Below are 27,834 nucleotides of genomic sequence, written 5' to 3'. Positions count from 1 at the left end.
AATTAGACTGAAAACTACAGTCCCCTCTCCTCCATTCTATTACCATGCCCTTCTCCCAGCCCCGGGAGGCTGGGTGGCCCATTGGACACCAGATCACAGAGAACTAAAGATTCCCAGGATGCCTTTCTTTTCTTTCCAATAACACTTTGGATTTCGGGGACAGAAACCAGTCTTTGGAAAGGAGTGTGCTTTCCCAATTTCAAGTTCAATTTAATTCGAGAGAATGAAACTGCTTTCTCATTTAAAGAAAGGTACACATGGTCAGCCACCTGGGCGCCTGCTAAGTGCCAAGCCGTCTTATTTATCCAGGTCCCCAGACCTTTTTCCTGTTTTTCATAAACACTTACGCTGCTCTACCTTGGCTTAGTTTTAAAGTGGCCGGCACCTTCCTCATCAATGAGAAGCTCAACTCAGGCCACGGGCTCCTAAGCTTCGGCATCTTCCATCACTCTCTGACTCTTGTTTATAAACATTACTAGTTACTACGGTGTGCAGAAACACAGCACATCCACGTCTGTCATTTCCCTGAGCTGCAGCATTTTTAGGCTGAAAATTAAGTTGCAAGACCTGAGGATTCTTGACCGAGTGATGCTGATTCACTATCTTGCTTATCCTGTGCGAATCTCGCCCCATATGGGGGTGCAGCAGGAGAGTTTTGCAGACTGCTGCAGCAGCAGCAGGAAAACCAGCTGTAGAAGAAGGGGCTTCCAGGCATAGCTGCGACAGCTCCATGCTTGTCATAGCAACAAGGGTGAAGGCTTGTCCACAGGGCAGTTCATTACCACTCGCTTCAGACCTTCTTGTTTACTCCAAGAATCCAATTCCAACGACACTTAGTTGGTAAATATCAGCGCCTTTAGCAGAGTAATGTCAAATTGTCCAGCTGAATTTACTCAAATTTCCCTGGTTAATTCACTGACTATCCAATCACAGATATCATGGCCACTTCCACAGTGCTTTTAATTTGAATTTCATCATCTGCCTTCTCTATGCTTCCTTTGAGCAGATGTCCAGACTCTTGACCTAACTCTCGTTATAGTTTGGCTAAATTCTTCCTCCATCATCTTCTCTCCTCCTCCTCCCCTCCTCCTCCTCTCCCTCTCTCCCTTTGCCCCCTTGTTTTGGAGAGCATTTAGTGGTCTGCAAACTTCTGAATAGAGAAAGAATCATCTTTGGCTTAAGTCTGTGACATCCTGAAACATTCAAAATCTCCATATTCTTGTTAATCTGCTGTCAATGCTACCTAGTGCATAAATATGAACATGGAACAATTGAGCTAGCCGGGCAAATATATTTGAGAGAGAAATTAGGAGTTGAGATTGCAGGATTGGCTAGCACTTCCTCTTCTGGGTGGTAGAGTAGTGTACCTGAGACCTCACCTGTGAAATCATCCTCAGCAGCTGAGCAATCTGGTGGCAGAATCTGATTGGATGGGATGCTGCTTTGCTTAGGAAGGGGATTGGTGTAAGACCGAGAAAAGCCTTGATAGAATGCTGTCCTGCGTTTGACAGCTAGCAAAGATGAATTATGTGTGAGATATCCCATTCATTGCAATTAAAAGATAAGAACGTCTTTTTTCTTTTGCAAACAAGAAGCTTATTTTCCACCCCTATTTCTATGCTCATGTTATCTCCCCCTCCCTCCTCCCTCCCTCTCTCCTTACCCTCCCTCCCTCCATCCTTCCCTCCCTTCTCCACCCCCCCTCTCTCTATCTTTGAGACAGCCCAAGCTGGCCTGGAACTTATAGAGATCTTTGTGACCTCTGCCTCATGAGTACTGAAATTAAAAGTGTGGAACATCATACCTGGCTCACATTATCGATCTTAAAATGTGAAGTATACGGTAGTGAGAACTTCAGATGTAATTTACTCCTAAAATGGTATCAACTCCACTGAAGTCACTATGAAATGTACATGTATACCCAACAACATGTAAAGAAATACAGATTTTCTATTTCCTCCATTTCATTTCACTCAGATCTTTCATTCGTTGTCAGAGAAAATGAGTCCTAACACACTGATGAATTTTAACTGACATTAAGGTATATTTCCTTGTCATGTTTGTGAAAAACAAATGAAACCAGTATACTGAGTCATCTGGGCTGCTCTGGCATAAAACTGTAACAACACCTCCTGTAGCAATAATGAAAGTAACAATCATCAGTTAGAAAGCTCACACTTTAAGTCAGTCTTGGGCTGAGGTGGCTTTCTTTGTCATCTCTGCCCTACGGATCCAGAGAGTGGGACATCCAGCAGCTGTTGTCTGTAGAGAACAGCTAAGACCTTAGTGTTTCTCTCTTTCTTTGTCTACATCCTTCCAGCTGCCACTGTGGACATCTGGGCTAAAGTCTTATTTAAGTCCACTGGAATACCAATGTGTGTGACTCAGGGAGACAGATGTGCAGCATATATCCTTGTTCCTAATTTGAGTCCCTTTCTGTGTACCTTGGAGACAGCTCTTTGGTGAATGCCTTAGATTCACTGCTTTCACAGAGCAGAAGGATGCTACTAATATTCTGGAAGCTCCCTTTTATTGGGAGTCACAGATGTCTGCTGAGCATCCTACATTCTCTTCTTTCCTTTAATCATGAAGGAAGGATCAAAGTACAATTAATAGGTAGTTGGATGACAATCTCAGTTACAGCTGAATCTCAACAATCTCTTAGTTATGTGCCTAATTTGGGGAATCTTTGTCTTAACTTCTATGTCTATGCTCAGAGATGTCAAACAAATCCCATAATTTATTCCAGATTTTGAGAGAAATCTCAAATGAATTCATTTAGCAATTAAATGAAAGGAAAAGTTGTTCACTGATGGCAAGCACAATGTTATACATTTTAATTAAAAATTAATTATATCACTGTGGTGATTTGAAAAAAAAAATGGCCCCCATAAGGAGTGGTGCTATTAGGAGGTGTGGCTTTGTTGGAGTAGGTGTGGTCTTGTTGGAGGAAGTGTGTCACTGTGGGGGTGGGCTTTGAGATATCCTAAGCTCAAGCTATGTCCAGTGAGACAGTTCACTTCTTGTTGCTTGTGGATCAAGATGTAGAACTTTCAGCTCCTTCTCCAGCACCATGTCTGCCTGCATGCTACCCACCATGATGATAATGGACTAAATCTCTGAACTGTAAGCTACCCCAATGAAATGTTTTCCTTTGGAGGAGTTGCGATGGTCATGGTGTCTCTTCACAGCAAGACAAACCCTATCTAAGACAATCACACACATACACACACACACACACACACACACACACACACACACACACACACACACACACACATAGGTCAAATTATAAAAATACAACTTGTTGAGTTTGTTTCTATAGTTTATGGTTTCAGGGCTGACTACATTGTACTGGACAACTAATTAGGGGCCTCATTCCTGATAGAGGCTAACTTTTGCTCTCTCATCTGTCACCCATTGCTTGTAGTACCTTGTCCAGGGATTTTACCCTGTGAGAGTCCCCTCCTTTTGTATTAGCATATCTACTGGTCTACCGGTTTTTCCACTCTTTACCTCTTGTTTATGCAGCCATTTCTGTGAGAGACAGCTTCTTTTGTTGTTGCTGTTATTGTTTGTTTGCTTGTTTTAACAGAAGGCTTACTAGGTTTCTGGCTCTCATAGTCTTTCTACTCCTCTTCCTTGATGTCCCTTGAGTCATAAATGGAAGATCTGTGAGATAGATGTATACCTTGGTGCTGGGCTTCCCATGACCCATTGATCTCTGCATTGTGTCCATGCACTATGTCCAGTCATGGTTTTCTGTGATGGTCTCTGTTTGCTGTAGAAAGAAGTGTCTTTGATGAGGGGTGAGAGCTACTTATGTGTGGGTATAAGGATGAGACTTAGAATGCAGTAAAGAATTATGCTCAACTAGAAAAGTAGTGATAGTAATTCTTTCCTAAGGTCTGTGACCTCACTAGACCCAGGCACTAGGTAGCTGGCTAGGTTTCCAGTACTACCTGTGGTTTCCCTCCTGTTGAGTGGGTCTTGAGTTCAATTAGACAGTTGTTTTCTAACACCCACATGGGAGTGCCACTTACTAAATGTTTGCAGATGCATTGCTATGCTAGTCGTAATTATTCTCGCCAGGGGGCCATGGGTGGAGATGCTTTCTCCTGGGGTCCTGTGAGAGACTGTATGTATCCTGGTCTAAACAGCTGTGTGTTGAATGTGATTCACTTCTGGGTCATAGTAAAATGGGGCTTCCATAATGGCCACAAAAGTCTACCAGACATTGTCTTCATTTGCAATGAGGAGTCATTCTGGAAATCCCACAAACGGAAATGCCTAGTGTTTTAGACTCGCCTATCTTCCTGTGATCTGCTTTGATGAAGGGCACCACCACTTGGCCCATAATGCATCCAAGAGCCAGGCTGTGTGTTTGAAGGCTCCTTCCATCTCACAGTGACCCCTGCCATCTCACTTCTTTATCTTCTCCTCCTTTCTGTTCACTTCCTCTAGGGTTCTCCGGCTTTGGTCCATCTGTTGCTTTACTTAAAACTCTTGACTATGATCATGTTTGAAAATATCAAGATCTTTAAGACTGCAGTCTATGTCATTTTCTCTTGTATACTACACATCAGAGATCCCTAAGAATGTTTGTACACTACACAACAGGGATTCCTGAGAAAGTCTGAGAAATGAATAAGAAGATATTGCCTCTGGGCATGTCTATGGAATATTTTTTAATTGCTAATTGATGTAGGAAAGCTTAGTTCAATGTGGTCAGTGCCATCCCTAGACAAGTACACCTGGGTTATATAAAAAAAGAAAATAGCCCAGCAAGGGAGATGGAACAAACCAGTAAGCAGCGTTCCTCTGTGGCCTCTATTTCAGTCCCTATATCCAGGATCTTGCCTTGAGTTCCTGCCATGGCATCCATCAAGGATGGACTATAGCCTGAAAGCAAAAGTAAACCCCTTCTTCTTCCAGGGAACATTTGGTCAGTGTTTTATCACAGTGACAGAGAGGTAAACCAGGCAGGGGTGGTTGTCGGATGCTACCCCAGCATCTCAATAGCACTCTAGCCCTCAAACTGCATCAAAGGACTTAGAAGCCACTAGCTGGGCTTCTGCTAGTCTATGGTGCACAGTGATAATGGGATGCAGGTTCCATCCGGGTACCCGTCTTGGATATGTGGTGCAGTGGAGTGTCCTCATTTAACAGAGCAAACTCGAAGGGGTTTTAAATGAGAATTTTCCGCATTTGTATTCCTGTGAAGGGCTATGTCGGGGCTGTTACCATCTCTGCTTGTTCTGTTTATTCAGCATGAATGTCTGGAACATGTCGTTGTTCTGCTGGCTTTTATCTGATACGCGGTCCCAAGGTACCACAGGGAATATCTTCATTATTAACATAATAAGAGGGAAACCGGCTGCTTGTGAAAACAGCATATTTTCAGAAATTGGCCTGTGTTACAGGCTGGCTGCTAATTAGAACCCAGCACCAATGGCAGGGTACCAAAGGGCTCAGCGATCTACATGAATGCAGCAGAGTGTTATAACAGCAGCTGGGGAACTTGCTCAGTTCAGGATTTTCCAGCAAAATGAAAGATATCAGGAAGGTGGAACCTAACAACCAAGGACCCCCCTACTTGTGGGTTACTTTCTCTTTTTTTTAAGTTCAAGAACTGTGCAAATACATGTTTAGCCCTGAGTGGAGACTACCCCGTGACTATTTGTTCCTGAGTGCAACCTTAGGGCATACCTCCCTTAGCTTCTCAAAGGGGTCAGGAAGGGGCTGTCAGAATAGAAAAATTCTTTTCCCTGGGTTATCCTTAACATTTTCATCACAGGGATTGAAAAATATGCAATGTGAAATATAACATGACAAAGACTCAAACAATTTCCAAGTATGTAAATAAAGTGATAGCCCCCCTTTACATCCTTACTTGATTCTGCTTTTCACTTCAGAGATAACCATGTGTATCAGCTTTTGTTACTAAATTCCCTCTGTCCACATGCATGGATAATAGTATTCTTTCTAAAACTGTGCATGAAAAGGATTTCTATATTGCTCTCTTCATCTACTGTTTCTTGAAAGATCTTTTCCTGTTGTGAAATGCAATGTCCATGAATCCCCAAATATGTCAATGTTCCAGGATTCTACCTGATATGGCTCAAGGTACTTTGTAGATGTGACTGAATTAAGGTGGAATGTGTGGATGAGCTCTATGGAACCACAGCAGCCATTCTAAGAGGAAACGCAGCAGAAACTGGCAAGAGAGGTAGAAGGAATGTGACCACAGAATTGGAGATTATACCAATGTGGCCAGAATCTAGGGAGTGTCAACAGCCACTAGAAGCTGACACAAAACTGACACATGTGGCTAAAGATAATAAAAGACTAGTCACATGGCTAAGCTTGGTGATCGACTTTACACCTGGGTAAAGGGAACTGCAGTTGAAGAATTGCCTCTTTTGGACTGGTCTGTGGACATGTCTGCAGGGGCATAGTCTTTATTGCTGATGGATGGAGAAAGGCCCAGTTCACTGTGGGCAGCTGTCACTCCCAGGCATGTGGCCCTCAGGTGTACAGGGAAGGTAGTTGAACAAGCCAGGGAAAGCAAGCCAGTAAGCTGCATTCCTCTGTGCCCTCTGCATCAGCTCCCACCTCCAGGCTACTGCCTTGAGTTCCTGTCTTGCCTTCCCTTGATGATGGAATATGATAACAAGCTGAAGTAATCTCTTCCCTCTCCTCCTCGCTTTTGGTTCATGTTTTATGCCAGCAACAGCAAGCAAACTAGAACCGTCATCTAGAAAAGGTCAATTTTTTTTCTGTATCAGTAATATTCTAATTCAAGGCTGGTAAACTATGACCTACAAGCCAAATCAGTCCCAATGCCTGCTTTTGTAGAGCAGACATGCTAAAAGTGGTGAACTAACGAACATTTGCAATTGGTTTAATTGTAGAGAGCACTGATTTTGAACCCTAATTAAGTAAAATGTTATCTCCTAAGCAAAGAATCCTATTCTTCTCATTAATGGACCCATATTACAAATATCTCACCTAAAAATTGTTACCACCCCAATTGGTGTTCATTGTTGGGTAAATGTAGTTAGAGTGCTATATTAGCATTCTAAGTATATACCCTTAGTATTTATAGTAAGCAACCATACAAGATATATCTTGAACATTTTTATGCATTTATACATACACATATACATCACATACAGATGTAGTGTGGTAAGTGGTGTGGTGTAGTGGTGTGGTGTATGTGTGAGTATTGTGACATGCCTGTGGAGGCCTGAGGACAACTTTCAGTAGTTGGTTCTTTCCTTCCACCCCATTGGTTGTAGGAATTGAACCCAGACCATCCAGTTTGATGGCAAGCACCTTTATCCATGTCATCCTTTTCCTGGCCCCACCCTTTTCTTTTGGATGCACATATCTGTCCACTAGAGGGAGCCAGCAGGAGAATAATTAGTATTAATGGGGTTCCTAGAGATTCTTCAGCTAGTTGTTCTGTGTTGCACCTTTGAGTAAACATCGGAAAGACTAAGAAAACGAGGGCGGGGGAGTGCTACCTCATCCCAGTGGCTTCTGGAACCACCTTATCTGCCATCAATTCCAGTTTAGTGAATCAACAAATTGCTTGGAGTAAGCAGGCCATTTGTCAGGAGAGGGTTTAAAATCAGAGACAAGAGCCACTTGTATCTGAATCTGTTCAATGATTCTGGGGCTATCTTAAGGAAAACCTAACTTTTTACTGTGTAATTCTGTATCAGGAAACTTGCTGGGCTAAGACTCACTAAACTCAGGGGCACATTAGTTCTTTTTAGAAGGAGAGAGAGACTTAGCATTTCCTACCCCCTGGAGCTAAAAGAGGTCCTGTGTATGTCTAGAAATTGATATCATTAAGAAGAACTTACACATATATAGCTGTGACCTTTCTAAAACATCCATATGCTTACACACCTCTTGTTCTGTTGACATAGGAAGGGTTAAAATTTTGCATCCTATAAAAGTTCAAATAGATGATTCTAAATCTTTGCCTGACTTAGGATAGTATCCATTAAAGGATGAAATGATCCAAGGACTTGATTAAACTTGATAATTCTAAGTACCCGTGCTTTTTACACTGCAAGTTTGCCAGTTAAATTCGAATACCTTGGCTGCCTGTAGCTCAAAGCCAACAGTTTATTAATATTGTTTAATGCACTCACTGAATCAAAATGATTCTTAGAAACAGATTGTTGCTCATGCTTCTTGAACATTCTAATTGATAGAGTCAATATTTTTCTGTTGTTGTTGAGATAAATCAGCATTATACGTGGACCATAACACCACTGTGATTACCCTAAACCTCTGCTTATTTTTTTTTCCCAGGCATTTTAACCGGACTTGGGAACTCTGCAATTTCACTGAAATTCTGCCCTCGTTCAGTCTGTAGATGCTCTGGTGCTGTGGTCTCCCAATAGAGTGCTCTAACTGACTCCCTTTGCTGTTTACAGCAATTCACACGTAAAGGTCATAAGGTTCTGATGGGAAAGACTTCAGCTTTTAAGGGAAAAGGTCCACTATTTAGGACATGACCTGATTGCTAAAGGGATTTCTCTCTCACCTGAGATAATAAAGGCTGCTCCAAGTTTCCTGTAGCCTGAAGCTAAAGGACAGTCATGAGATTTTTCTTAGACTTGTGGGATGCTGTATATTGGTTTCCATGTCTTCTGTAATAGCTTTGCCCTTGTATGCACCTCCTACGAAAGGAGCACAGACTAAGCTTTTCTTCCCTGGGAAGACAGTCATGAGCAGGGTGCCCCCTCCTTTGCTTAGATAATTTGTTTCTGAGAGTTCTGAAGGATGGAAAATACAACATTAAGATGCTGACTGAATCAGCTGATGAAGACTTCTTCCTAATTTTGTATATGGCTGCCTTCTCTCTTAAGTGGTCTTCCTTTTATTATAAAACCGTTAAACCCATCATGAACACATCATCCTCTTGACCTTATCTAGCTCTAATTACTCCTAAAGCCCCTCCCTCAAAATGAAATTGGGGATTATGTCTCCAGTCAGTTTTTTGAGAGGTACAGTTCAACCATCAGCAACCCCCTTTCCTCTGCCTGTATATAATTTGATTTACAAATCTGTATATCAATGTATATAAGTGCATACATATATGTGTTTATATGCAGTCATGTGCTGCCCAGTGACATCTTGGTCAGTGTTGGACCACATATGTTGTGTGGTTTTTCCATCTGGATTAGAACATTTCCTCCTGCAGTGAGGAACAAGTGTCACAAAATCCAAGATGCTAACAAAACTTATCAGGTTCAGGACGCAGATAAAACACAAGATTCAGGAAGCACAGGAAGTTAAAAAGACTCAAGAGGCCACTCCATGAGGTTGTAGAGGCAGTGAATAGTTGCTGTGGGAGAGAATCTTCTTGGGTTTATCAGTAGGTTTAGTGGGGAGCCCCTGAGATGTACCTGATGAGTCATCACCCTTGCTAGGGTGGGAGTTTTGATGATGCAGCTGATTTTTTTTTCTATTCTTTCTTTCTTATTGAAAATAGTTTCTTTTCTTATACATTATGTCCTGCTAATAGTTTTCCCTTCCTCTACTCTTCCCAGTTCCTTCTCACCTCCCCCCACTCCAGATCCACTCCCTTTCTGTCTCTCATTAGAAAAGAACAGGCCTCTAAGAAATAACAACTGAACATGACAAAATAAAATGTGATAAGATGAAGCAAAAACCTTCATATTGAAGTTGGACATGGCAACCCAACAGGAAAAGAGTCTCAAGAGCAGGCAAAAGAATCAAAGATGCACTCTTTCTCATGGTCAGGAGTCCCATAAAAATACTAAGCTAATTGCTATAGTATATACTTAAAGGACCTGGTGCAGACCCATGTAGGCCCTGTGCTTGCTACTTCAGTCTCTGTGAATTCACATGCACCTTGCTTAGTTGATTTAGCGGGCCATGTTCTCATGGTGTCCTCTATCCCTTCTCATCTTACAATCTTTCCATCTCCTCTTCCACAGGATTCCCTGAGCTCTGGGAGAAGGAGATTTGATGGAGATCTCCAATATAGACTTTCTTTCCACATAATATCTGGCTTTGGGTCTCTGCATCTGTTCCCATCAGATGCAGCTGATTTTTAAGTCACTGGTGCTCTGGTAAGTAACCCCTCACCCATACTCCTGTAAAGAACCCCAATAAACTCATTGGTTCACCAAGCTGGATTTCTCTGGAGTCATATCTTTTGTCTGTTGTCAGTGCCCTATCTGGGGATAGACATTTTTTTTTTAGCTCCCAAAGAAAAATTATGCAACAATCTATATAATAAATAGTCCCTTAGCAGAAAATTCTTATCTCCACGTGGTATCACGCCTGAACAAGCAAGTTTTTGATCAGCTGAAACTCAACTATAAAAGCCCCTGGTTTTAGAATATCTAAGTTATTCTAAGTCTTCAACCGTATTTTTCAATAAACATAACAATAAGGCACTAAGAGTTCTTGTCCAAGAGCATGGAGGAAGGTAGGCCCACTGCATATTACTCCCGCAATTACACCCAGGAGCAGAAGCACCTTAAGAGTATTTTAGAGCAGTATCAGAGAAGCAACATGTATAGAGTTCTCCTCTGAGACTATTTCAGGACATGAATGTGTCTTGCAAATTCTACCTGATGTGGAAAGTTTATAAAATTCTGGTCAACTTCAGTGTATATTTAACAACATCTTGAGAATTTCCTTTCTTGCCTTCATCTTAGTCTCCGTCTAAAATGCAATTTTATTCAGATAAATGCAATTTTATTTAAACAAATGCCATTTATTTCACCTTGTTCCTTTACTTCCCTCACCCAGGCATGGTAGAAACCACAGCAGCACCAATGAGGCATCACAGCAATTGACTCTTCACATTGATTTATTTATAAATTGTTCTATTAGATGAGCCTGAGCTGATGTTTTTTGTTTATGAACCTTTTGGTAAAGCTCTAGAAGGAAAACTCCAAGGAGAGTATTCCGTGACCAGACAATATAAACCTGCAGGAAAAGAATGTTTTAAGTCAACTCAATTAGCAGAGCCTTATGAGCTCAACTCATCATGTGGCTAAAAATACAAACCAGTAACTATTTATATGGATTGCAAGCCCGCTTTTGGAGTTTTCTGTGGTTTTAGCACATGGTGGCAACAGAAGTTTCATTTGATGGTGAGCCATGTCACAAATGGACCTCAAGTTATTAACCTCTTTGCTTTTATCCTGTTGACATTGCAAACTGTGTTTCTATTAAAATTAAATTTTACCTTCATAGAACTGAGTACACATATCAAGAAAATGTCCTGGTAAGTTTTTGTGCTAAGACTGCTAGTAATGGATGTAGTAAGATACATATTTGAATAAACGTCATAAGATTGATTTAGATCAAATAACCTATAATCCTTTATTCACTAAACAGTGATATGTACTGGGTTAGAAAAACTGGTACATTTCAGGATGCAAGCTTAATACTGATAGTAGTCTTTTTTTTTTTTTGGTTTTTCAAGACAGGGTTCTCTGTGAAGCTTTGCGCCTTTCCTGGAATTCACTCTGTAGCCCAGGCTGGCCTCAAACTCACAGAGATCCACCTGGCTCTGCCTCCCAAGTGCTGGGATTAAAGGCATGCACCACCACCACCCATCTTGATAGTAGTCTTTAACTAACCAAATTATTCAAAAATATTGCTGGAGTAATTACTGTAAAGCTGCAAAAATGTTTCATAACTAACATCTGATTCGTTAGATGCAGAATCTTGAAAAAAAACTATTAAGATTTTAGGTAGTGCTTACCTACTACCTGGCAGTGCATTTGAGCATCCATTCTATCATATTCAGCTTTATTTCATCATATTCACTGAACTATCAGCATATTCTTTTCATTTTTGTGTTTGTTTTTAGGATGATTTGAGGCCATTCAATGATGGGCAACTAATTCCACAAGCAAAAATGATTTTAGAAAAACATTTTCTTAATGAGGAATTCTTGAAGAAATTTTCAGTCAGAGAAACCTATTTTCCTAGGAAATTGTTAGCTGGTTCAATAAGGAGTTAAAAATACAGCGACATCATCATGAGCATTGTCTTTACCATCTTCAGTCTCTGGAAAACTTGAAAGGAAACATGGTATTTTAAGAATAAAACCAGCAAAGTCAATGGAATAAATTTGGTTGCCCAAGTTTTGCACTGTTTTTAATGGCAATTGGGTCTAACCTCCATTTTAAAGGGTAAGCTGACACTTTATGTAGTCATAACTGAAGACTGTTGCTTAAGAATCAAACCAATGGGACTGGAGAGATGGCTCAGCAGGTAAGAGCACTGATTGTTCTTCCAAAGGACATGGGTTCAATTCCTAGCATCCACATGGTAGCTTATAACTGTCTGTAACTCCAGGTCCAGGTTAACTCATACAGACATACATACAGGCAAAACAACAATGTGTGCTTGTGCATGTACACACACACACACACACACACACACACACACACACAGAGAGAAGAAATAAAACCAGCAAAGTGAATGGAATAAATTGGTTGCCCAAGTTTTGCACTGTTTTTAATGGCAATTGGGTCTATCCTCCATTTTAAAGGACAGACAGATTTTTTTATGAAATCATAACTGGAGACCATTATACTGAATGATGGGACATTCTGTATCTCTTGTACTTGTAATTTCTGATACGGTAAGGTCAAGATTAATTATACCAATGCATATTTGCATCAAATAAAAGGAACCTTCATGGCCCACCAACTGAGGATCAGATCTCCATGACCCAGATCTTCAAGAATGAGTCTTATGGAAATATGATACAAAAGAAGATTGCCTTTGATGTGGGGCACCATGCCAGGTTTTTTCCCCACCATTTATATACTATAGTAAAGCTTCAGGACCTTGAGCATTGGGTCTAATACTTTCAACTCAAAGGGAACCCTCTAGACTTTTGGAACTGCATCCCAGTGGGGATCTTAATTTATAGCTGACCATGGAGATCACACCTCTAAATCAGATGACACCCTGAATACAGACAGTTTTCCCAGTGTCATAGGTCAAGATTCTCTTCTGCTCATCATGAAACCCTGTTCTTTGATCTCGCCTGTTTCTTCCTTTCTACTGTGCATGGCCTGATAATGAGAAATTAGAATTTTTCCAGTCAAAGATGTCTGCAGAAAATTTAACTGAATATTGGACCAACCACGCTAAACCCAGATCTTTCTATGATATTAGAGACTTTTTAGTATGCATTATGGCTGAATTTCCCAGAATCCTAAGTTTTGACTTAGGATTGACCAATCTGTTTTGACTTTACAGCTGGTCCCACCTATGGAGTTAAGCTTCTATATCCCTTTATTTTTGTTCTTTGTTTTAATCTAACCCACCAATGGACTGGGATCACCAGATCCACTTGTATTGAATGGAGACTATGTAGCAAAAAGAGAGGTTAAATACAGCTATTTGCAAGGTGCCTACCTACCTATCCATTTTGGCAGATTTGCAATAGGTAATAACTCAACATCATTTTTTAGTTAGAAACTCCAATGCCTCTGTTTCAACTAATCTCTCCATAAGCGAAATCACCTAAGCAGGATTCTTGCGTGTATCTTTTTTGCTCTCAACTATAACCCAAATAATGGAGAATGAAAGGTGAAGGAAGACAAGGGATTTGATGGTGCCACTGTCATTCCATAAACAATTGCAAGATACACATTAGTCCACATTCCTGAACCTCTATTCTAGATCACAAGAAACTGACTAGCAAATGTAATGTTAAACTTGCTGGATTTCATATATACATTCATTTTGCATACCAACCTCAGTTCCCCTTCCCTCTACTCCTCCAGTTTCCCCCCATATCTCTCCCTCCTCCCACTCCCCCCATCCAATCCTCAGAGAGGGTAAGACCTCCCATGGGGAGTCAACAATATCTGGCACATCAAGTTGAGGCAGGCCCAAGCCCCTTCCCCCTGCATCAAGGTTGAGCAAGGTATCCCATCATAGGGAGTGGGCTCCCCCCCCCAAAAAAAAACAGTTCATGCACCAGGGATAATAAATCCAAGTCCCACTGTCAGGAGCCCCACAAGCAGACCAAGCCATACAACTGTCACCCACACTTGGAGGGCCTAGTTTGGTTCCATCCAGAGTCTGTGATCTTGAACTAGCTCTGGTCAGTTGTCCCTGTGGGTTTCCCCATCATGATCTTGACGCCCTTCCCCCCATCCACCTATTCCTATGCCCCCCATACAATCCCTCCTCCTTCTCTTTCACTGGACTCCATGTGCTAGGCCCCATGCCTAGTTGTAGATATCGCTATCTACTTCCATCCACAACCCCAGAGAAACTAGGTAAGAAGAAGGACCATAAGAGGGACAGGCATGGGATGCCCTGGGAAGGTGAAATAAATAAGATCTCCTGGGTAAACTGGGAGGGGGTAGAGGGGGTCAGAAGGGAGGGGATGAGGAATGAGAACATGAGGGAATAGAGTGGTTGAGCTGGGGGAAGGACGGAGAGGGAGAGCAATGAAAGAGATATTTTGATAGAAGGAGCCATTATGGGGTTAGAGAGAAACCCGGTGCTAGGAAAATTCCCAGGAATCCACAAGGATGACCCCAGCTAAGACTCCTAGCAGGAGTGGAGAGGGTGCCTGAACAGGGGCCTTCCCTTGTAATCAGATTGGTGACTGTTCCAATTGTCACCATACATCCAGCTAGATTTCTGAAGTGTGTTAAGTCCCTTTCTCATGGGCTGAGATTGAACAGAAGTGAAGTGATGATTATAAATTTGTTTTTGATATTAGCCATTATGACTGGTCCTACATCTAAGGCTATAGCTACCCAGGGAAAATCTAGATCCCCTTGCTCACATAGCCTTAGAAGGATTATGCTGTTATAGGGGCAGGGCAGGAGGAGTTTGTGTATTTATATCTCTTCCTACCATCCCTAGACAGACATTTCAGATGTGGTAGAAATATAATTACAAGAGTTAACAGCTTACTTGCTTAAACCAGATTGGCTCCCCTCTGATGCATTCCTGGATCTGCTTGATTTGGGCAGGTTTGGTTCACGGGACCTTGGCTAAGCAGTATACATAGTTCTTTTGTCTTACCATACTGATAAGCATCACTTTAATCTCCCCGGTGGATTGTATTCTCTTGAGAATCTTAATTGCATGTTCACAGACACCAACAGCACACCAGATGGCTTCACTGCGATTAAAGAGACAAATGACAAATGAGAGAACAACAGAAAAAGGATCTTTCTTCAATGAGCCGGATGTTGTGACTTACATGCCCGTGCTGAGACAAACAATCCAACCATGATGGTCACAAGGAGTATTGCTTACACATAAGCGTTTTCCAGTGCCTCCTAAAAAGGAGGCTGGCCAAAAGGTTAGGATTGTTACAGACAGCAAGAGAGCAAGAGGATGAGAGAGCAAGATTGAGAGAGAGAGAGAGAGACTATCAACTCCTTTCTGACTAGGGTGAGTCTTTCTTGGTAAGTCAATCAAATGTATTTTGTCTTCCTTCAAGGCTGCCACAGCAGAGCACTTGGGTCCACTCTACATCAGTAAGACCTTTTAAAGAAGATTTTACTTGTAAAATTCAGGTAACTTTCACTTGTCTCATATTTTCTCTGTTGATAGTATTTAAAGTCAATGAAGAGGGAGCTTTGAAGTCTCCCTCTTCCTGTATCATTTTTTCATTTGGTATATTAGTTGAGTTCAACCAAAGATAAAAACTATGCTAGTAATCTGAACCAAATTTAGGAAGAGCTGTCCTTTAATCTGGAGTTGATGAAGGGAATACTAAGAAAACACGGGTTCTGCTTCCTGTACCCCTATTTACCAATAAACAGGGGTCTCTGATATTAAGTTTGGTGGGAAGAGAACCTAACTCAAGACCATCAGTGGGGTGTTGCTGAAGAGATCTAGAGACTTTGGCTAGAACCAGAATTGGGTAGCTACAGTTCACTGGAGGGTGCAGGTGACTACTAGAACTTGGTGGACAGGATTGCCAATGGCAGCTATGAGTGCGTACCACTGCAGACTGCTGGTCTACAGGAAGTAGTCACCAACAGGCAGAGAAACTTCTTAGAAAGCAAATGTTCTGGTGTCCTACCACTGATTCTCTGGTAGGTATTTGGTTGGATGGAGCAAAAACATACCATAATTGGGAAAACATCAAAGCGAAACAAAACAAATACCCCATGCCTCCTTTCCTATGGTGTGGCAGCTGGTTAAAAAGAAACAGAATCGTGATGCAGGTCAAAAGGAAGCTGGATTTGAACTGGAGAGACCATGAAGTCAATTGGTATATTCAACCAAACGTAAACAATAGACTATAAGGTAGAATGGTCAGTGAAGAGTAAAGAATATGCACGCAGCTTGAAGTGTAGATAGATGCCGAACTTTGGGACAAAGTTTATTGTTCTGCAGTTTAGCTTTCCTTGTTTCAACATGGACTGTGAACCTATTATACTGCTAGTGGCACACAAGTCTCTTATGTTGCCAAAGGAATTCTGCATATGGCATTCCTAGAATTCTACTTACCATTCTCCTGCTTGTAGACTTTTAACTTGTTTTAAAGTTATCAAGTAAGTGTTGTATTGTTGCTATTCTCCATAAACAACAACAACAACAACATACATGTACAGAGAAAATTCTGGAAGGCACATAACAAATTATGGTATCTTCATCAATGGGAGAATTTGGAAAGTGTTTTCTCTTTACTTTATTCATAGCAGTTTATGTGTTTTTATAGGTATGCATTTTTTAAATAATTAGAAGTACAAAAATAGTTTCAATGCTGAAAAACGCAATTTAATTGACTTTGAGTACTATCACTGAGCATCTGTTTAAATACTCAGATATTTCTATGACACAGCCTTTCAGCCTTCTTGTAAGGCCCAGCAGCTGGTAACTGCATTATGGGGTCCCATCAACACCATATGGTTGTTCTTTTGCAGCTTGATTTCCTGATCACGTGCATGGCTCACAGGGAAGCTTTCCTCTGGTTGAGGCTTCTTCCCAGGCATTCGTGGTGTGAGAATCTGCAGGCAAAGGCTAACCTGACTCTCATCCTCTCAGTCTCAAGGCACACAGACAGCAGGAGCTGAGGGCATGTTCTCTCTTTGACTCTAGTCCTGATGTGAGGCTGGCTGCCTGAGAAGGGAGCAGTGGGGGAAGGGAGGACAGCCCTGGTCTGTCTGCCACCAGATCCATGTGACAGGACAGCCAACAATTGTGACTCTAAACTGTGAAAATTGTAATTTTTTCCCCTTTGATTGAAAATAATTTTTTTTCTCACATTATTATATATACTACTATTAATCTCCCCTTACTCCCCCCAGTACCTCCCCACCTCCCCTTCCACACAGATCTAACCCCTTTATGTTTAATCATTAGGAAACAAACATGCTTCTAAGGGATAATAATAAAATTTAAGATAAAACAAAAACTAACCCATCAGAATAGGACAAAACAAACAGATAAAAATAAAAGGAAAAGAGGCCAAGAGAAGTCAAAATAAACAGAGATCCACTCATTTCTACACTCACGAATGCCATAAAAACACTAAACTGGAAGCCATGCCATGTATTCAAAGGACCTGCAGGGTAAAAAAAAGAGAGAGAGAGAGAGAGAGAGAGAAAATATATAAATGAACTAAAACAAATAAGATAAAGTTTTGTTAAGAGAAAGGGAGGAAAGAAGGAAGGAGGGAAGGAAGGAAGAAAGGAAGGAAGGAAGGAAGGAAGGAAGGAAGAAAGGAAGGAAGGAAGGAAGGAAGGAAGGAAGGAAGGAAGGAAGGAAGGAAGGAAGGAAGGAAGGAAGGAAGGAAGGAAGAGAAAGAAAGGAAGGGAAAACACTGGAAAACCCTGACACAACATAAGGAACATCTGAAGATGTCATTGATGTTTTCTGTTGGCCACCTACCACTGGGCACTCAGCCTACCTATAGGAACAGTTTGTTTCCCTGGTAAGACTCCCTCAGAGAAAACTAAATTGTCAGTTGGCAATGGTTATCCATTGGAGATTGCTTCTGGGTTAGGGATAGGGACCCATTTCCTCTCTGCTCTAGGATTCCATCTGGTGTCGACCCATTGTGGGCCCTGTGCATGCTGCCTTGGTGCATTGGTCCTGTTGATTTAGAGGGCCTTGTTTGGTTGGTGTCCTTGATCCCCTGACTCTTACACTCTTTCTGACTCCTCTTCCACAGGGTTCCCTGAGCCGTGAGGGGAGGGATTTGATGGAGACATCCCACTTAGGACTGAGTGTTTGGAAGGCTCTCACTTCCTACATAATGCCTGGCTGTGGATGTCTGTATTTATTTGTTGCCATCTGCTGCAGGAGAGATCTTCCTTCGTGATGAATAAGTAAGGCACTGATCTATGTGTATAGCAGAATGTCACTAGGTGTCATTTTACTGCTGCTTTTTTTTTTGTTGTTTTAGAACAGTGATGTTCAGTTTTACTCTAGGTCCCTGGGATATCTAGTCTCATGCTTTTGGTCACCCAAGCAGTACTGGGTGTGGGTTCCAACTTATGAAGTGGGCCTAAAGTCAAATCAGACATTCATTGGTTACTCCTGCAAGCTTTGTGCCACCATAGCACTAGCATATCTTGCAGGCAGAACACAACTGTAGATTGTGTTCCAAGGGGTTGTGGCTGTATTGGTGTTTACCTTTCTCCTTTGGTATTATGCAGAGTACCTTCCTATACCAAAGGCGCTAGCATGTTGGAGTGAAGGCTCTGTATAGGCACAAACTCAACTTCTCCATGTTCAATGAGTTGTGTAGGTGTTCTCTTCAGCAATGGGGCCTTGCTGTCAGTTTGTGGTAAGCAACCTATAGTCTTGGCTACAGCCTAGGTTGTTTGGGGATTCTCATGAGAATCCCCTTTTTCCAATAACTCGATTATATGAACCCCAACTCTAGTACTGGTAGCTTCATTTGGGGCTCTCTCTCCCCATTATTTGGAGATTTGCTTTAGATTGTTAGGGTAGTTTGAATAAGAATGGCCCCCATAGGCTTGCCTATTTGAAAACTTAGTCAATCAGGAATGAAACTATTCAAATTGATTACAAGAATTAGGAGGTGTAGCTTTGTTAGAGTAGATGTGAACTTGTTGGAGGAAGTGTGTCATTGGTTGTGGGCTTTGAGGTTTCAAAGGTCCATGCCTGGTCCAGTCTCTCTCTTTTTGCCTGCAGTTTAGGATGTAGCTCTCAGTTACTGCTTCAGCACCTGCCTGCATTGCTGGTATGATCCCTGCCATGATGATAACAGACTAAACCTCTGAAACTATAAGCAAGCTCCCAATCAAATGCCTTCTCTTATAATAGTTGCCTCAGTAATGGTGTTGCTTCATAGCAATAGAATAGTGACTAAGATAATTGCCTTCATATTTGTGTATACTGTAAGAAGTTTCTAATGTGTTAGGTTTACATATGGCCCTTAATTTAAGCTAACTCTGTTTTATGATGTTTTGTTTGTGTTCTAACCAATAAAGCTTGCCTGGAGATCAGAGGGTGGAGCTATCCATTAGTTAATCATAGAGGCCAGGCAGTGGTGGTAGCACACATCTTTAATTCCAGCACTTGAGAGTTCAAGGCCACCCTGGGCTACACAATATTGAACAAATCTAAAAGAGAAACAGAGCTAGGAGGTTGTGGTGCATGCCTTTAATCCCAGCACTAGGGAGATGGAGACAGGAATATCAGGCAGGTGGAGACAGGATCTCACCCTTCATTCAGTCTGAGGATTTGTAGAGACAGGGTCTCCCCCATTCAGTCTGAGGATTTGTAGAGGTAAGAAGTTTTTAGTGGCTGCTGCTCTGCTTCTCTGATCTTTCAGCATTCAGCCCTGATATCTAACTCTGGGCTTTTATTTATTAAACTAATTTGGATCATGTTTCATATCTATTCATATATTCCCTATATTTCCCCCCTCTTCCCTCTTCTTCTCCACTTGATACTCCTGTTCCAGTCCCCCCATCTATTCAAAACTATCTATTCTATTTCCTTTTCCTAGGAAGACCTATGTTTTGCCCACTAGTTTCTTACTCTGTGGCTCTACTGATTGTAGCTTAGTTATTATTGACTTAACAGCCCACATGTAAGTGAATACATACCATATTTGTTTTTCTTGGTCTGTGTTACCACACTCAGGAGGGATTTTTCTAGTTATTCATTTGCCTGTGAATTTCATCTTTTTAAAAAGCTGAGTAATATTCCATTGTGTAAATGTACCATATTCATTCTTCTGTTGAGAGACATCTAGGTGGTTTCCAAATTCTGGCTATTATTAATATAGCAGCAATGAACATGTTTGAGCAAGTATCTCCGTGGTAGGATGAAGCATTCCTGAGTACATACCCAAGTGTGGTATAGTTTGATCTTGAGGCAGATTGAGTCCTATCTTCCTGAAGAACAGTCATAGTGTTTTTCCTGATTTCCATAGTGGCTGTACAAGTTTATGCTTCTACCAGCAATGGTTAAATGTTGACCTTACTCCATATCCTCACCAGCATAGGCTGTCACTTGTTTTATTGATCTTAGCCATTCTGACAGGTGTAAGATGAAATCTCAAAGCAGTTTTGATTTGCAATTCCCTGATAATGTTTCTTTAAGTGTTCCTCCGCCACTTCAATTTTGTCTTTTGAGAATTCTGTTTATATCTGTGCCATATTTTTTCATTGGAATGTTTGTTTTCCTGATATCTAGTTTTTTGAGTTCTTTATATATTTTGGATATTAGTCCTCTATCAGATGTGTAGTGGATATAAATCTTTCCCCTTTCTGTAGGCTGCTGCTTTGTCCCAATGATGATGCCCTTTGCTATGCAGAAGGTTTCAGTTTTGTGAATTCTCATTTATTAATGTTGATCTTAGTACCTGTGCTAACAGTAAGTCTGTTCCTGTGCCAATGAGTTCAAGGCTATTTCCTACTGTATCTTCTATCAGGTACAGTGTGTCTGGTTTTATGTTGAGGTCATTGATCCATTTGGAATTGAGTTTTGTGCCAAGTGGTAAGTATGAATCTATTTAGATTCTTCTACATGCAGATGTCCAATTTGAACAACACCATACATTGAAGGCATTCTTTTTTCTAATGTGTTTTTTCTGGCTTTTTTTTTTTTTATCAAAAAGTAGGTGTCCAAGGGCATGTGGATTTCTGTATGGGTCTTCAATTTTATTCCATTGATCAATGTGTATGCTTTTGTTATTTTTATTATACCATGTATACCATGTTATTTTTATTACTATAGCTCAATAGTATGTTTGACATCAGGGATGGTGATACCTCCAACAGTTGTTGTATTATTTAAAATTATTTTAACTATTCTGGTTGTGTATGTGTGTACGTGCACATGTGTGTGTGATTCCATATAAAGTTGAAAATTGTCCTTTTAAGATATTTGAAGAATTGTGTTAGGATTTTGATGGGGGTTCCATCTAATACCTGTAGATTGCTTTCAGTAGGAAGGCTGTTTTTTACTGTATTAACCCTACTAACCCATGAGTGTGGTAGATGTGGTGATATTTTAATTGTGCTGAAATATGATTTTATTTGTATGTTAGTAAATAAAGTTGCCTGGAGATCAGAGCCAGAAACAGGAGTCAGGTGGTGGTAGCACACATCCTTAATCTGATCACATGGCAGGCAGAGTCTCTGTGTGGTCAAGGACACAGCCAAGCTTGGAGCCTTTAATCCCAGTATCAACCATAGAGACCTAGAGGTCTGTATAGACAGGCAGTGATGAGGAAGTCATGTGGTTGGGTTTAGAGCCAATGAGAAGTCAGAATAGGAAAGTGATAAAAGCACAGGTTTGTCAGGAAGAAGCTCTCTTGTGTGGGAAACTACAGCTTGGTGGTAAGCTAAAGGGTAGTCAGTGGCTCTTCGCTAATTCTCCAATCTCTTCGGCTATTACCCCTGTATTTGGCTCTGTGTTTCTTATTTACTAAGACTGTTTAGAATTTCATCTACAGGTAGATCTTTCCATTTTCTTACCTCTTCTTCAATTTCTTTCCCCAGGGTCTTAAAGTTTTAGCATATAAGTCTTCCACTTGCTTGGTTAGAGTTACCCCCAATAGTCTATGTTCTTTGAGGCTATTGTGAAAGGTGCTGTTTCCCTGATTTCTTTCTCAGTCCATTTGTTATTTGTTTATAGGAGGACTACTGATTTATTTTCCTTTTTTTGTTGAACTTTTACATTTATTTTACATGCCAACCACAGCTTACCCTCCTTCCTCTCTTCCCATTCCCTACCACCACCTCCCGTCTATCCCTCCACATCTACTCCTCTGTTCAGAAAGGGGCAGGCCTCCCATGCAAGTCAACAAATATGTCATATCATCTTGAGGCAGGACCAAGCTCCTCTCTCTGCATCAAGACTGGACAAGGCATCCTTGCAAAGGGAATAGGTTCCAAAAAACCAGCTCATTTACTAGAGACAGGTCCTGAACCCACTGCTAGGAGCCCCACAAACAGAACAAGCTACAAAACTGTCATCCACATGCAGAGGTCTTGGTTGGTTCCATGCAGGCTTCCTAGCTGTTGGTCTAGAGTCTGTGAGCTCCCATTAGCTCAGGTCATTTATCTCTGTGAGTCTCCCCATTGTCATGATCTTGACGCCCTTTTCTTGTATAGTCAGGAAGGCTGCTGATATTTGTGAGTTAATTTTGTATCCAGTTACTTGTCAAAAATGTTGGTCAGCTGTAGAAGTTCCTCAATGGAATTTTTAGGGTCATTTTTGTATACTATCATATACTTTGACTTCTTCCATTTCAATTTGTGTTCCCTTGAGCTTCTTCAGTTGTCTTATCATGAGGGCTAAGACTTGTAGTACTCTATTGGATAGGTAGGGAGAGAGTTGACAACTGTGTCTTGTTGCTGATTTTAGTGGAATTGCTTTGAGTTTCTCTCCATTTAAGTTGATGTAGGCTGTAGGCTTGCTGTAAACTGCCTTTATTATGTAAAGCATGTCCCTTGTATTCCTCACCTCTCCAGGACTTTATCATGAAGGGGTGTTGGATTTTGTCAAAGGCCTTTTTTGCATCTATTGAGATGATCTTGTTCTTTTCTCTCAGTCTGTTTATATGGTGGATTATATTGACTGATCTATGCATATTGAACCATCCCTGCATCTCTGAGATGAAACCTACTTGATCATGGTGGATGATCTTTTAATGTATTCATGGATTTGGTTTGCAAGTATTTTATTGAGAATTTTTGCCATCTGTATTAATAAGGGAGATTGATTTGTAAATCTCTTTCTTTGTTGGGTCTTTATGTGGTTTGGGTATCAAGATAATTATGGCCTCATAAAACAAATTGGGCAATGATCTTCTGTTTCTATTCTGAGGAGTATCAGCCTTTGAGGAGTATTGGCACTAACTCTTCTCTGGTAGTATTCTGTGCTTGTACCACCTAGCCCTGGGCTTTTGGGGGGAAAGGAAATTGGGGAAACTTTTTAAAACCTTTATTTTTTATTTAATTTTGGTGTCTTTCACATCATGCATCTCAATCCTATTCATTTTCTATCCCTGCATATATGCCCTCTGCCCTTGCAGCCCCCCCCCCCAATAAAAATTAAGAGGAAAAAGAAGAAAAAAAGGAAAAAAAAATCTTGTCATAGAAGCTGTTGTGTGACATAGTGCATACAGTTAACCCCTTTGTCTATTTATCTTTACTTGCAAGTGTTTGCTGCAAAGAGTAGTTGGTTTGATTCAAGGCCTTTGGTTTCTGCTATAGTATCAATGCTGGGCCCTCATTGGAACTCCTCTTGGTCATCCTGCTGTTGCTGCATGTTGTAGAAATCCTGCAGCATTGGGGCTGCAGGACCTGTCCCTTCATGTGCTCCAGCATATTACGGTTGTGGTGGATATTGTGGTCGGCCAATCCATAACCCTGGTTCTGGGTCTGGATAGTTGCAGGGTTAGTCAGCCAGCCAGCTCTCCCTTGTCCTCACCAATGAGGTGATCTCTCCTGCATTGCCCTGGCAAGTTCACCCCTTGCAGTGATGAGCAAAGGGAGGGGTCAGTTCTCTTGCTTTCAGGTCCTCAGGGTCAGATCTCCTACACCTATGCCTTCAGGGCTCGCTCTACTGTGTTGCCCAGTGCTGCAGCAGATGAGGGGCATGACTAGCTCTCCTGCTCTTATAACCTCAGGGTCAGCTCTCCCCACCTGCCTCAGGCACTGATGAGTGCAGGAGTAGAGGGCTGACATCTCCCTCCCACCCATGCCACCACATGACAAATGAGTAATGAGAGCTCTTCCATGCTCACAGTATGGGGGCTGACTCACCCACACCTCTGCCAATGGGGTTGGCTCTATTGTGTTGCCCACCCAAGGTGCAGGGCCTGCTCTCCCAAGTGTTGCAGCTAGTGGTCAGTAGGGGCAACTCTCCTGCCCTTCTGACCTCAGCGTCAGTTCTCCTACCTGCCTCAGGTGTTGATGGTTGTGGGGGACATCTCTCCCCTGCCCACGGTGTGACAAGGCAGATCAGTAATGGGGACAGCTCTCTCATGCTAACAACTTTGGGGCTGGTTTACCCACACCTCCACCAATAGAATTGGCTCTATTGCGCTGCCCAGGTGAGATACAGGGCCTGCTCTGTTTGAGAGTCTTTTAATTGCTGCTTCTGTTTCATAGGTCTCTTTAAATTGCTTATCTGATCTTCATTTAATGTAGGTAAATGGTATCTATAGCGAAAGTTATCTATTTCTTTTCAAATATCCAATTTAGTGGAGTGCAGGTGTTTAAAGTATGTCCTTGTGATTCTCTCTGGATTTCCTCAGTATCTGTTATTATATCTCACTTTTTATTTCTAATTCTGATAGTTTGGATATTCTTTCTCTGCCTTTTAGTTAAGTTGGATAAGGGTTTAGCAATCTTACTGGTTTTCTAAAAGAACCAACTCTGTTTCATTGATTCTTTGTATTGTTTTCATTTTTTTTTTCTATTTTATTGGTTTCAGTCCTGAGTTTATTTCCTGCCATCTACTCCTTTGCTTGTAGCTTATCTTTTGTTCTCAATCTTTTAGGTATACTGTCAAGTTATTAGTATGTGTGACCTCTCAAAAGTTTTCGTGTAGGGATTTAGTGCCCTGAACTTGCCTCTTATAACCACCTTCATTGTATCACATAAATTTGGATACATTGTACATTCATTTTCATTTAATTCTAGAAAGTCTTTCATTTCCGTCTTGACCCATTTTTCATTCAATAGAGAGCTGTTTAGTTTCCATGAGTTTGTATGCTTTCTGTTGTGGATATCCAGTTTTATTCCATGGTAATCAGATAGGATGCAAGGTATTATTCCAGTTTTCTCGTATCTGTTGAGACATTCTTTGTGTCTGAGTATGTGGACAATTTTGAAGAAAGTACCATGGGATTCTGACAAAAAGTTATTTGTGTGTGTGTGTGTGTGTGTGTGTGTGTGTGTGTGTGTGTGTGTGTGTGTGTGTTTGGGTGAAATATTCTACAAATATCCATTAGGCCTATCTTATTTATAATGTCTGTTAGCTTTAACATTTCTTTTTCTTAGTTTTTGGAATGACCTGTCTATTGGTGAAAGTGAGGTATTGAAATCTCTCACTGTCAATGTATGATGGTCAATGTGTGATGTAAGCTGTAGTAGTGTTTCTTTTATAAACTTTGGTGCCCCTGAGTTTGGCATATGAATGTTAAGAATTCCAATGCCTTCTCTGTGGATTTTTCCTGTAATAAATATGTAGTGTCTTTCTCTATCTTTTCTGATTAGTTTTGGTTTGAAGTCTATTCTGTTAAATATTAAAATGGCCACACTAGCCTCCTTCTCAGGTCCCTTTGCTTGGAATATTTTTTTCCCCATCCTTTTACCCTGAGGTGATGTTTATCTTTGATGTTAAGGTATGTTTCTTGGATGCAGCAGAAAGTTGGATTCTGTTTTTATGTTGGTTAGTCTGTGTGTTTTTATTGGGGAATCGAGACCATTTATGTTGCGAGATAGCAACATACATAGTGATCAGTGATTCCTGTTATTTTTTTTTTTGTGTGTGTGTGTGTGTGTGTGTGTGTGTGTGTGTGTGTGTGTGTATTTCCTTTCTTAATTTTCTGGCCTAGGATTATTTATTTCTTGTGTTTTGTTGGATATGGTTAACCTCTTTGGGGTGGAATATTCCTTCTAGATCCTTCTTTATGGCTAGATTTGTAGATATTGTTTAAGTTTGGTTTTATCGTGGAATGTCTTGTGTTCTCCTTCTATGGTGATTGACAGCTTTGCTGGATACAGTAGTCTGGGCTGGTATTTGTGGTCTCTTGGAATATCTGTCTATTCCCTTCTGGTTTAGAATCTCCATTGAAAAGTCAGGTGTTATTCTAATAGGTCTTTCTTTATATGCTACTTGTTCTTTTTCTCTTGTAGCTTTTAATATTCTTTCTTTGTTTCATATGTTTAATGTTTTGACTATTATATGATAGTGGGGGGCTTTCTTTTCTGGTTCAGTCTACTTGGCGTTTGGCATGCTACTTGTGTATTATAGGCATCTCAGTCTTTTGATTAGGGATATTTTCTTCTATGATTTTGATGAAAATATTTTCTGGGCCTTTGAGCTGGATTTCTTTCTCTATTCCTATTATTCTTAGATATAGTCTTTTCACAAGAGTCCCAGATTTTCTGGATGCTTTGTGCTAGGATGTTTTTCAGATTTAACATTTTTCTCCAATCATTCTTTTATTATGTCTTCAAAGACTAAGATTCTTTCTTCCATATTTTGTTTTCTGTTTGTGAAGCTTTCCTCTGAGGTTGCTGTTAAAATTCCTAAATTTTTCATCTCCAGATTTTTGTTAAAAAAATTTTTGATCTTCAGATCAAAACAAAATCATTTTGGGTTTCCTTTATTATTTTTATTTCCTCTTTCAGGCCATGAACTGTTTTGTTCGTTCCCTTCGACTGTTTGTGTTTTCATAGACTTCTTTAAGGGATTTATTCATTTCCTCTTTAAGGATCTCTTTCCTATCCATAAAAGCTATTTTAAGGTCTCTCTCTCCCTCTCTTTTAAGGTCTTTGTCTTGTGCTTCAGCTGTGTTGCAAAACTCAAGGCCTACTGTGGGAAGGTTGCTGGGCTCTAGTGGATATATTCTCTTGGTTGTTACCAGATTGTGTTTTTACACTGGTGTCTAGTCTCTGGGTTTCAGAAGATTGTAATTCTAGGGGCTAATATCTAGTCTTGTGGTGGATGTTGTGTGTTGCATAGTAGGATATTTTTCTGGGACCCTACTAGGTTTGGCCACTGGGGGGTTCTGAGTGAAATGTGTTTCTAGTTATTTGGAGCTGACACTAAGAAAAAGGGATGGTTGGAAGGTAGGGTGGTGGGGTCCACAGGAGGGAATAGAGCAGAGTCTGCGTAGTCCCCCGAGAATAGAAGCAGAATGTGAGTAGGGTCACCACAGGTAGTCTACTACCTGTTGAGTTTGGGTTTGGAGGAAAGGAGGAAGAGTTAAGTCTACCTGTGGGTTCCCATGGAGGGCCTGGTAGAGTTGGGACCCAGGATAAAGCAAAGAGTGTTGGAGAGAGAAGATATGAGGAAGGGTCTAAGTGATCCATTGGAGATGGGGACAGGGAGGAAGGGGGAAGTCTCTGTAGGTGTTCTGCTACAGAGCTGAGGATGAGACTGGAGGGTGGAACTGAATTTGGGGGAAAAGAGAGGAGTAGTGAAGATCTGTGGTTGGCCTTCCTCCCTGCTTTCCTGGGTGGACTGGCCTGTAGGTTCCCAGGGAATGACTGTGAGCAGTTTTTAAACTTCTGAACTAAGGATTTGGTGTAAAAGGTTTAATGATCTAGCAGGAACTCTCCAGATTCTAGAGCTAAACTCCCTTTCCTGACAAGC

Source organism: Peromyscus leucopus, chromosome 14 (genome assembly GCF_004664715.2).
Source record: "Peromyscus leucopus breed LL Stock chromosome 14, UCI_PerLeu_2.1, whole genome shotgun sequence".
NCBI lineage: Eukaryota > Metazoa > Chordata > Mammalia > Rodentia > Cricetidae > Peromyscus > Peromyscus leucopus.
This window is presented reverse-complemented; position numbering follows the sequence as displayed.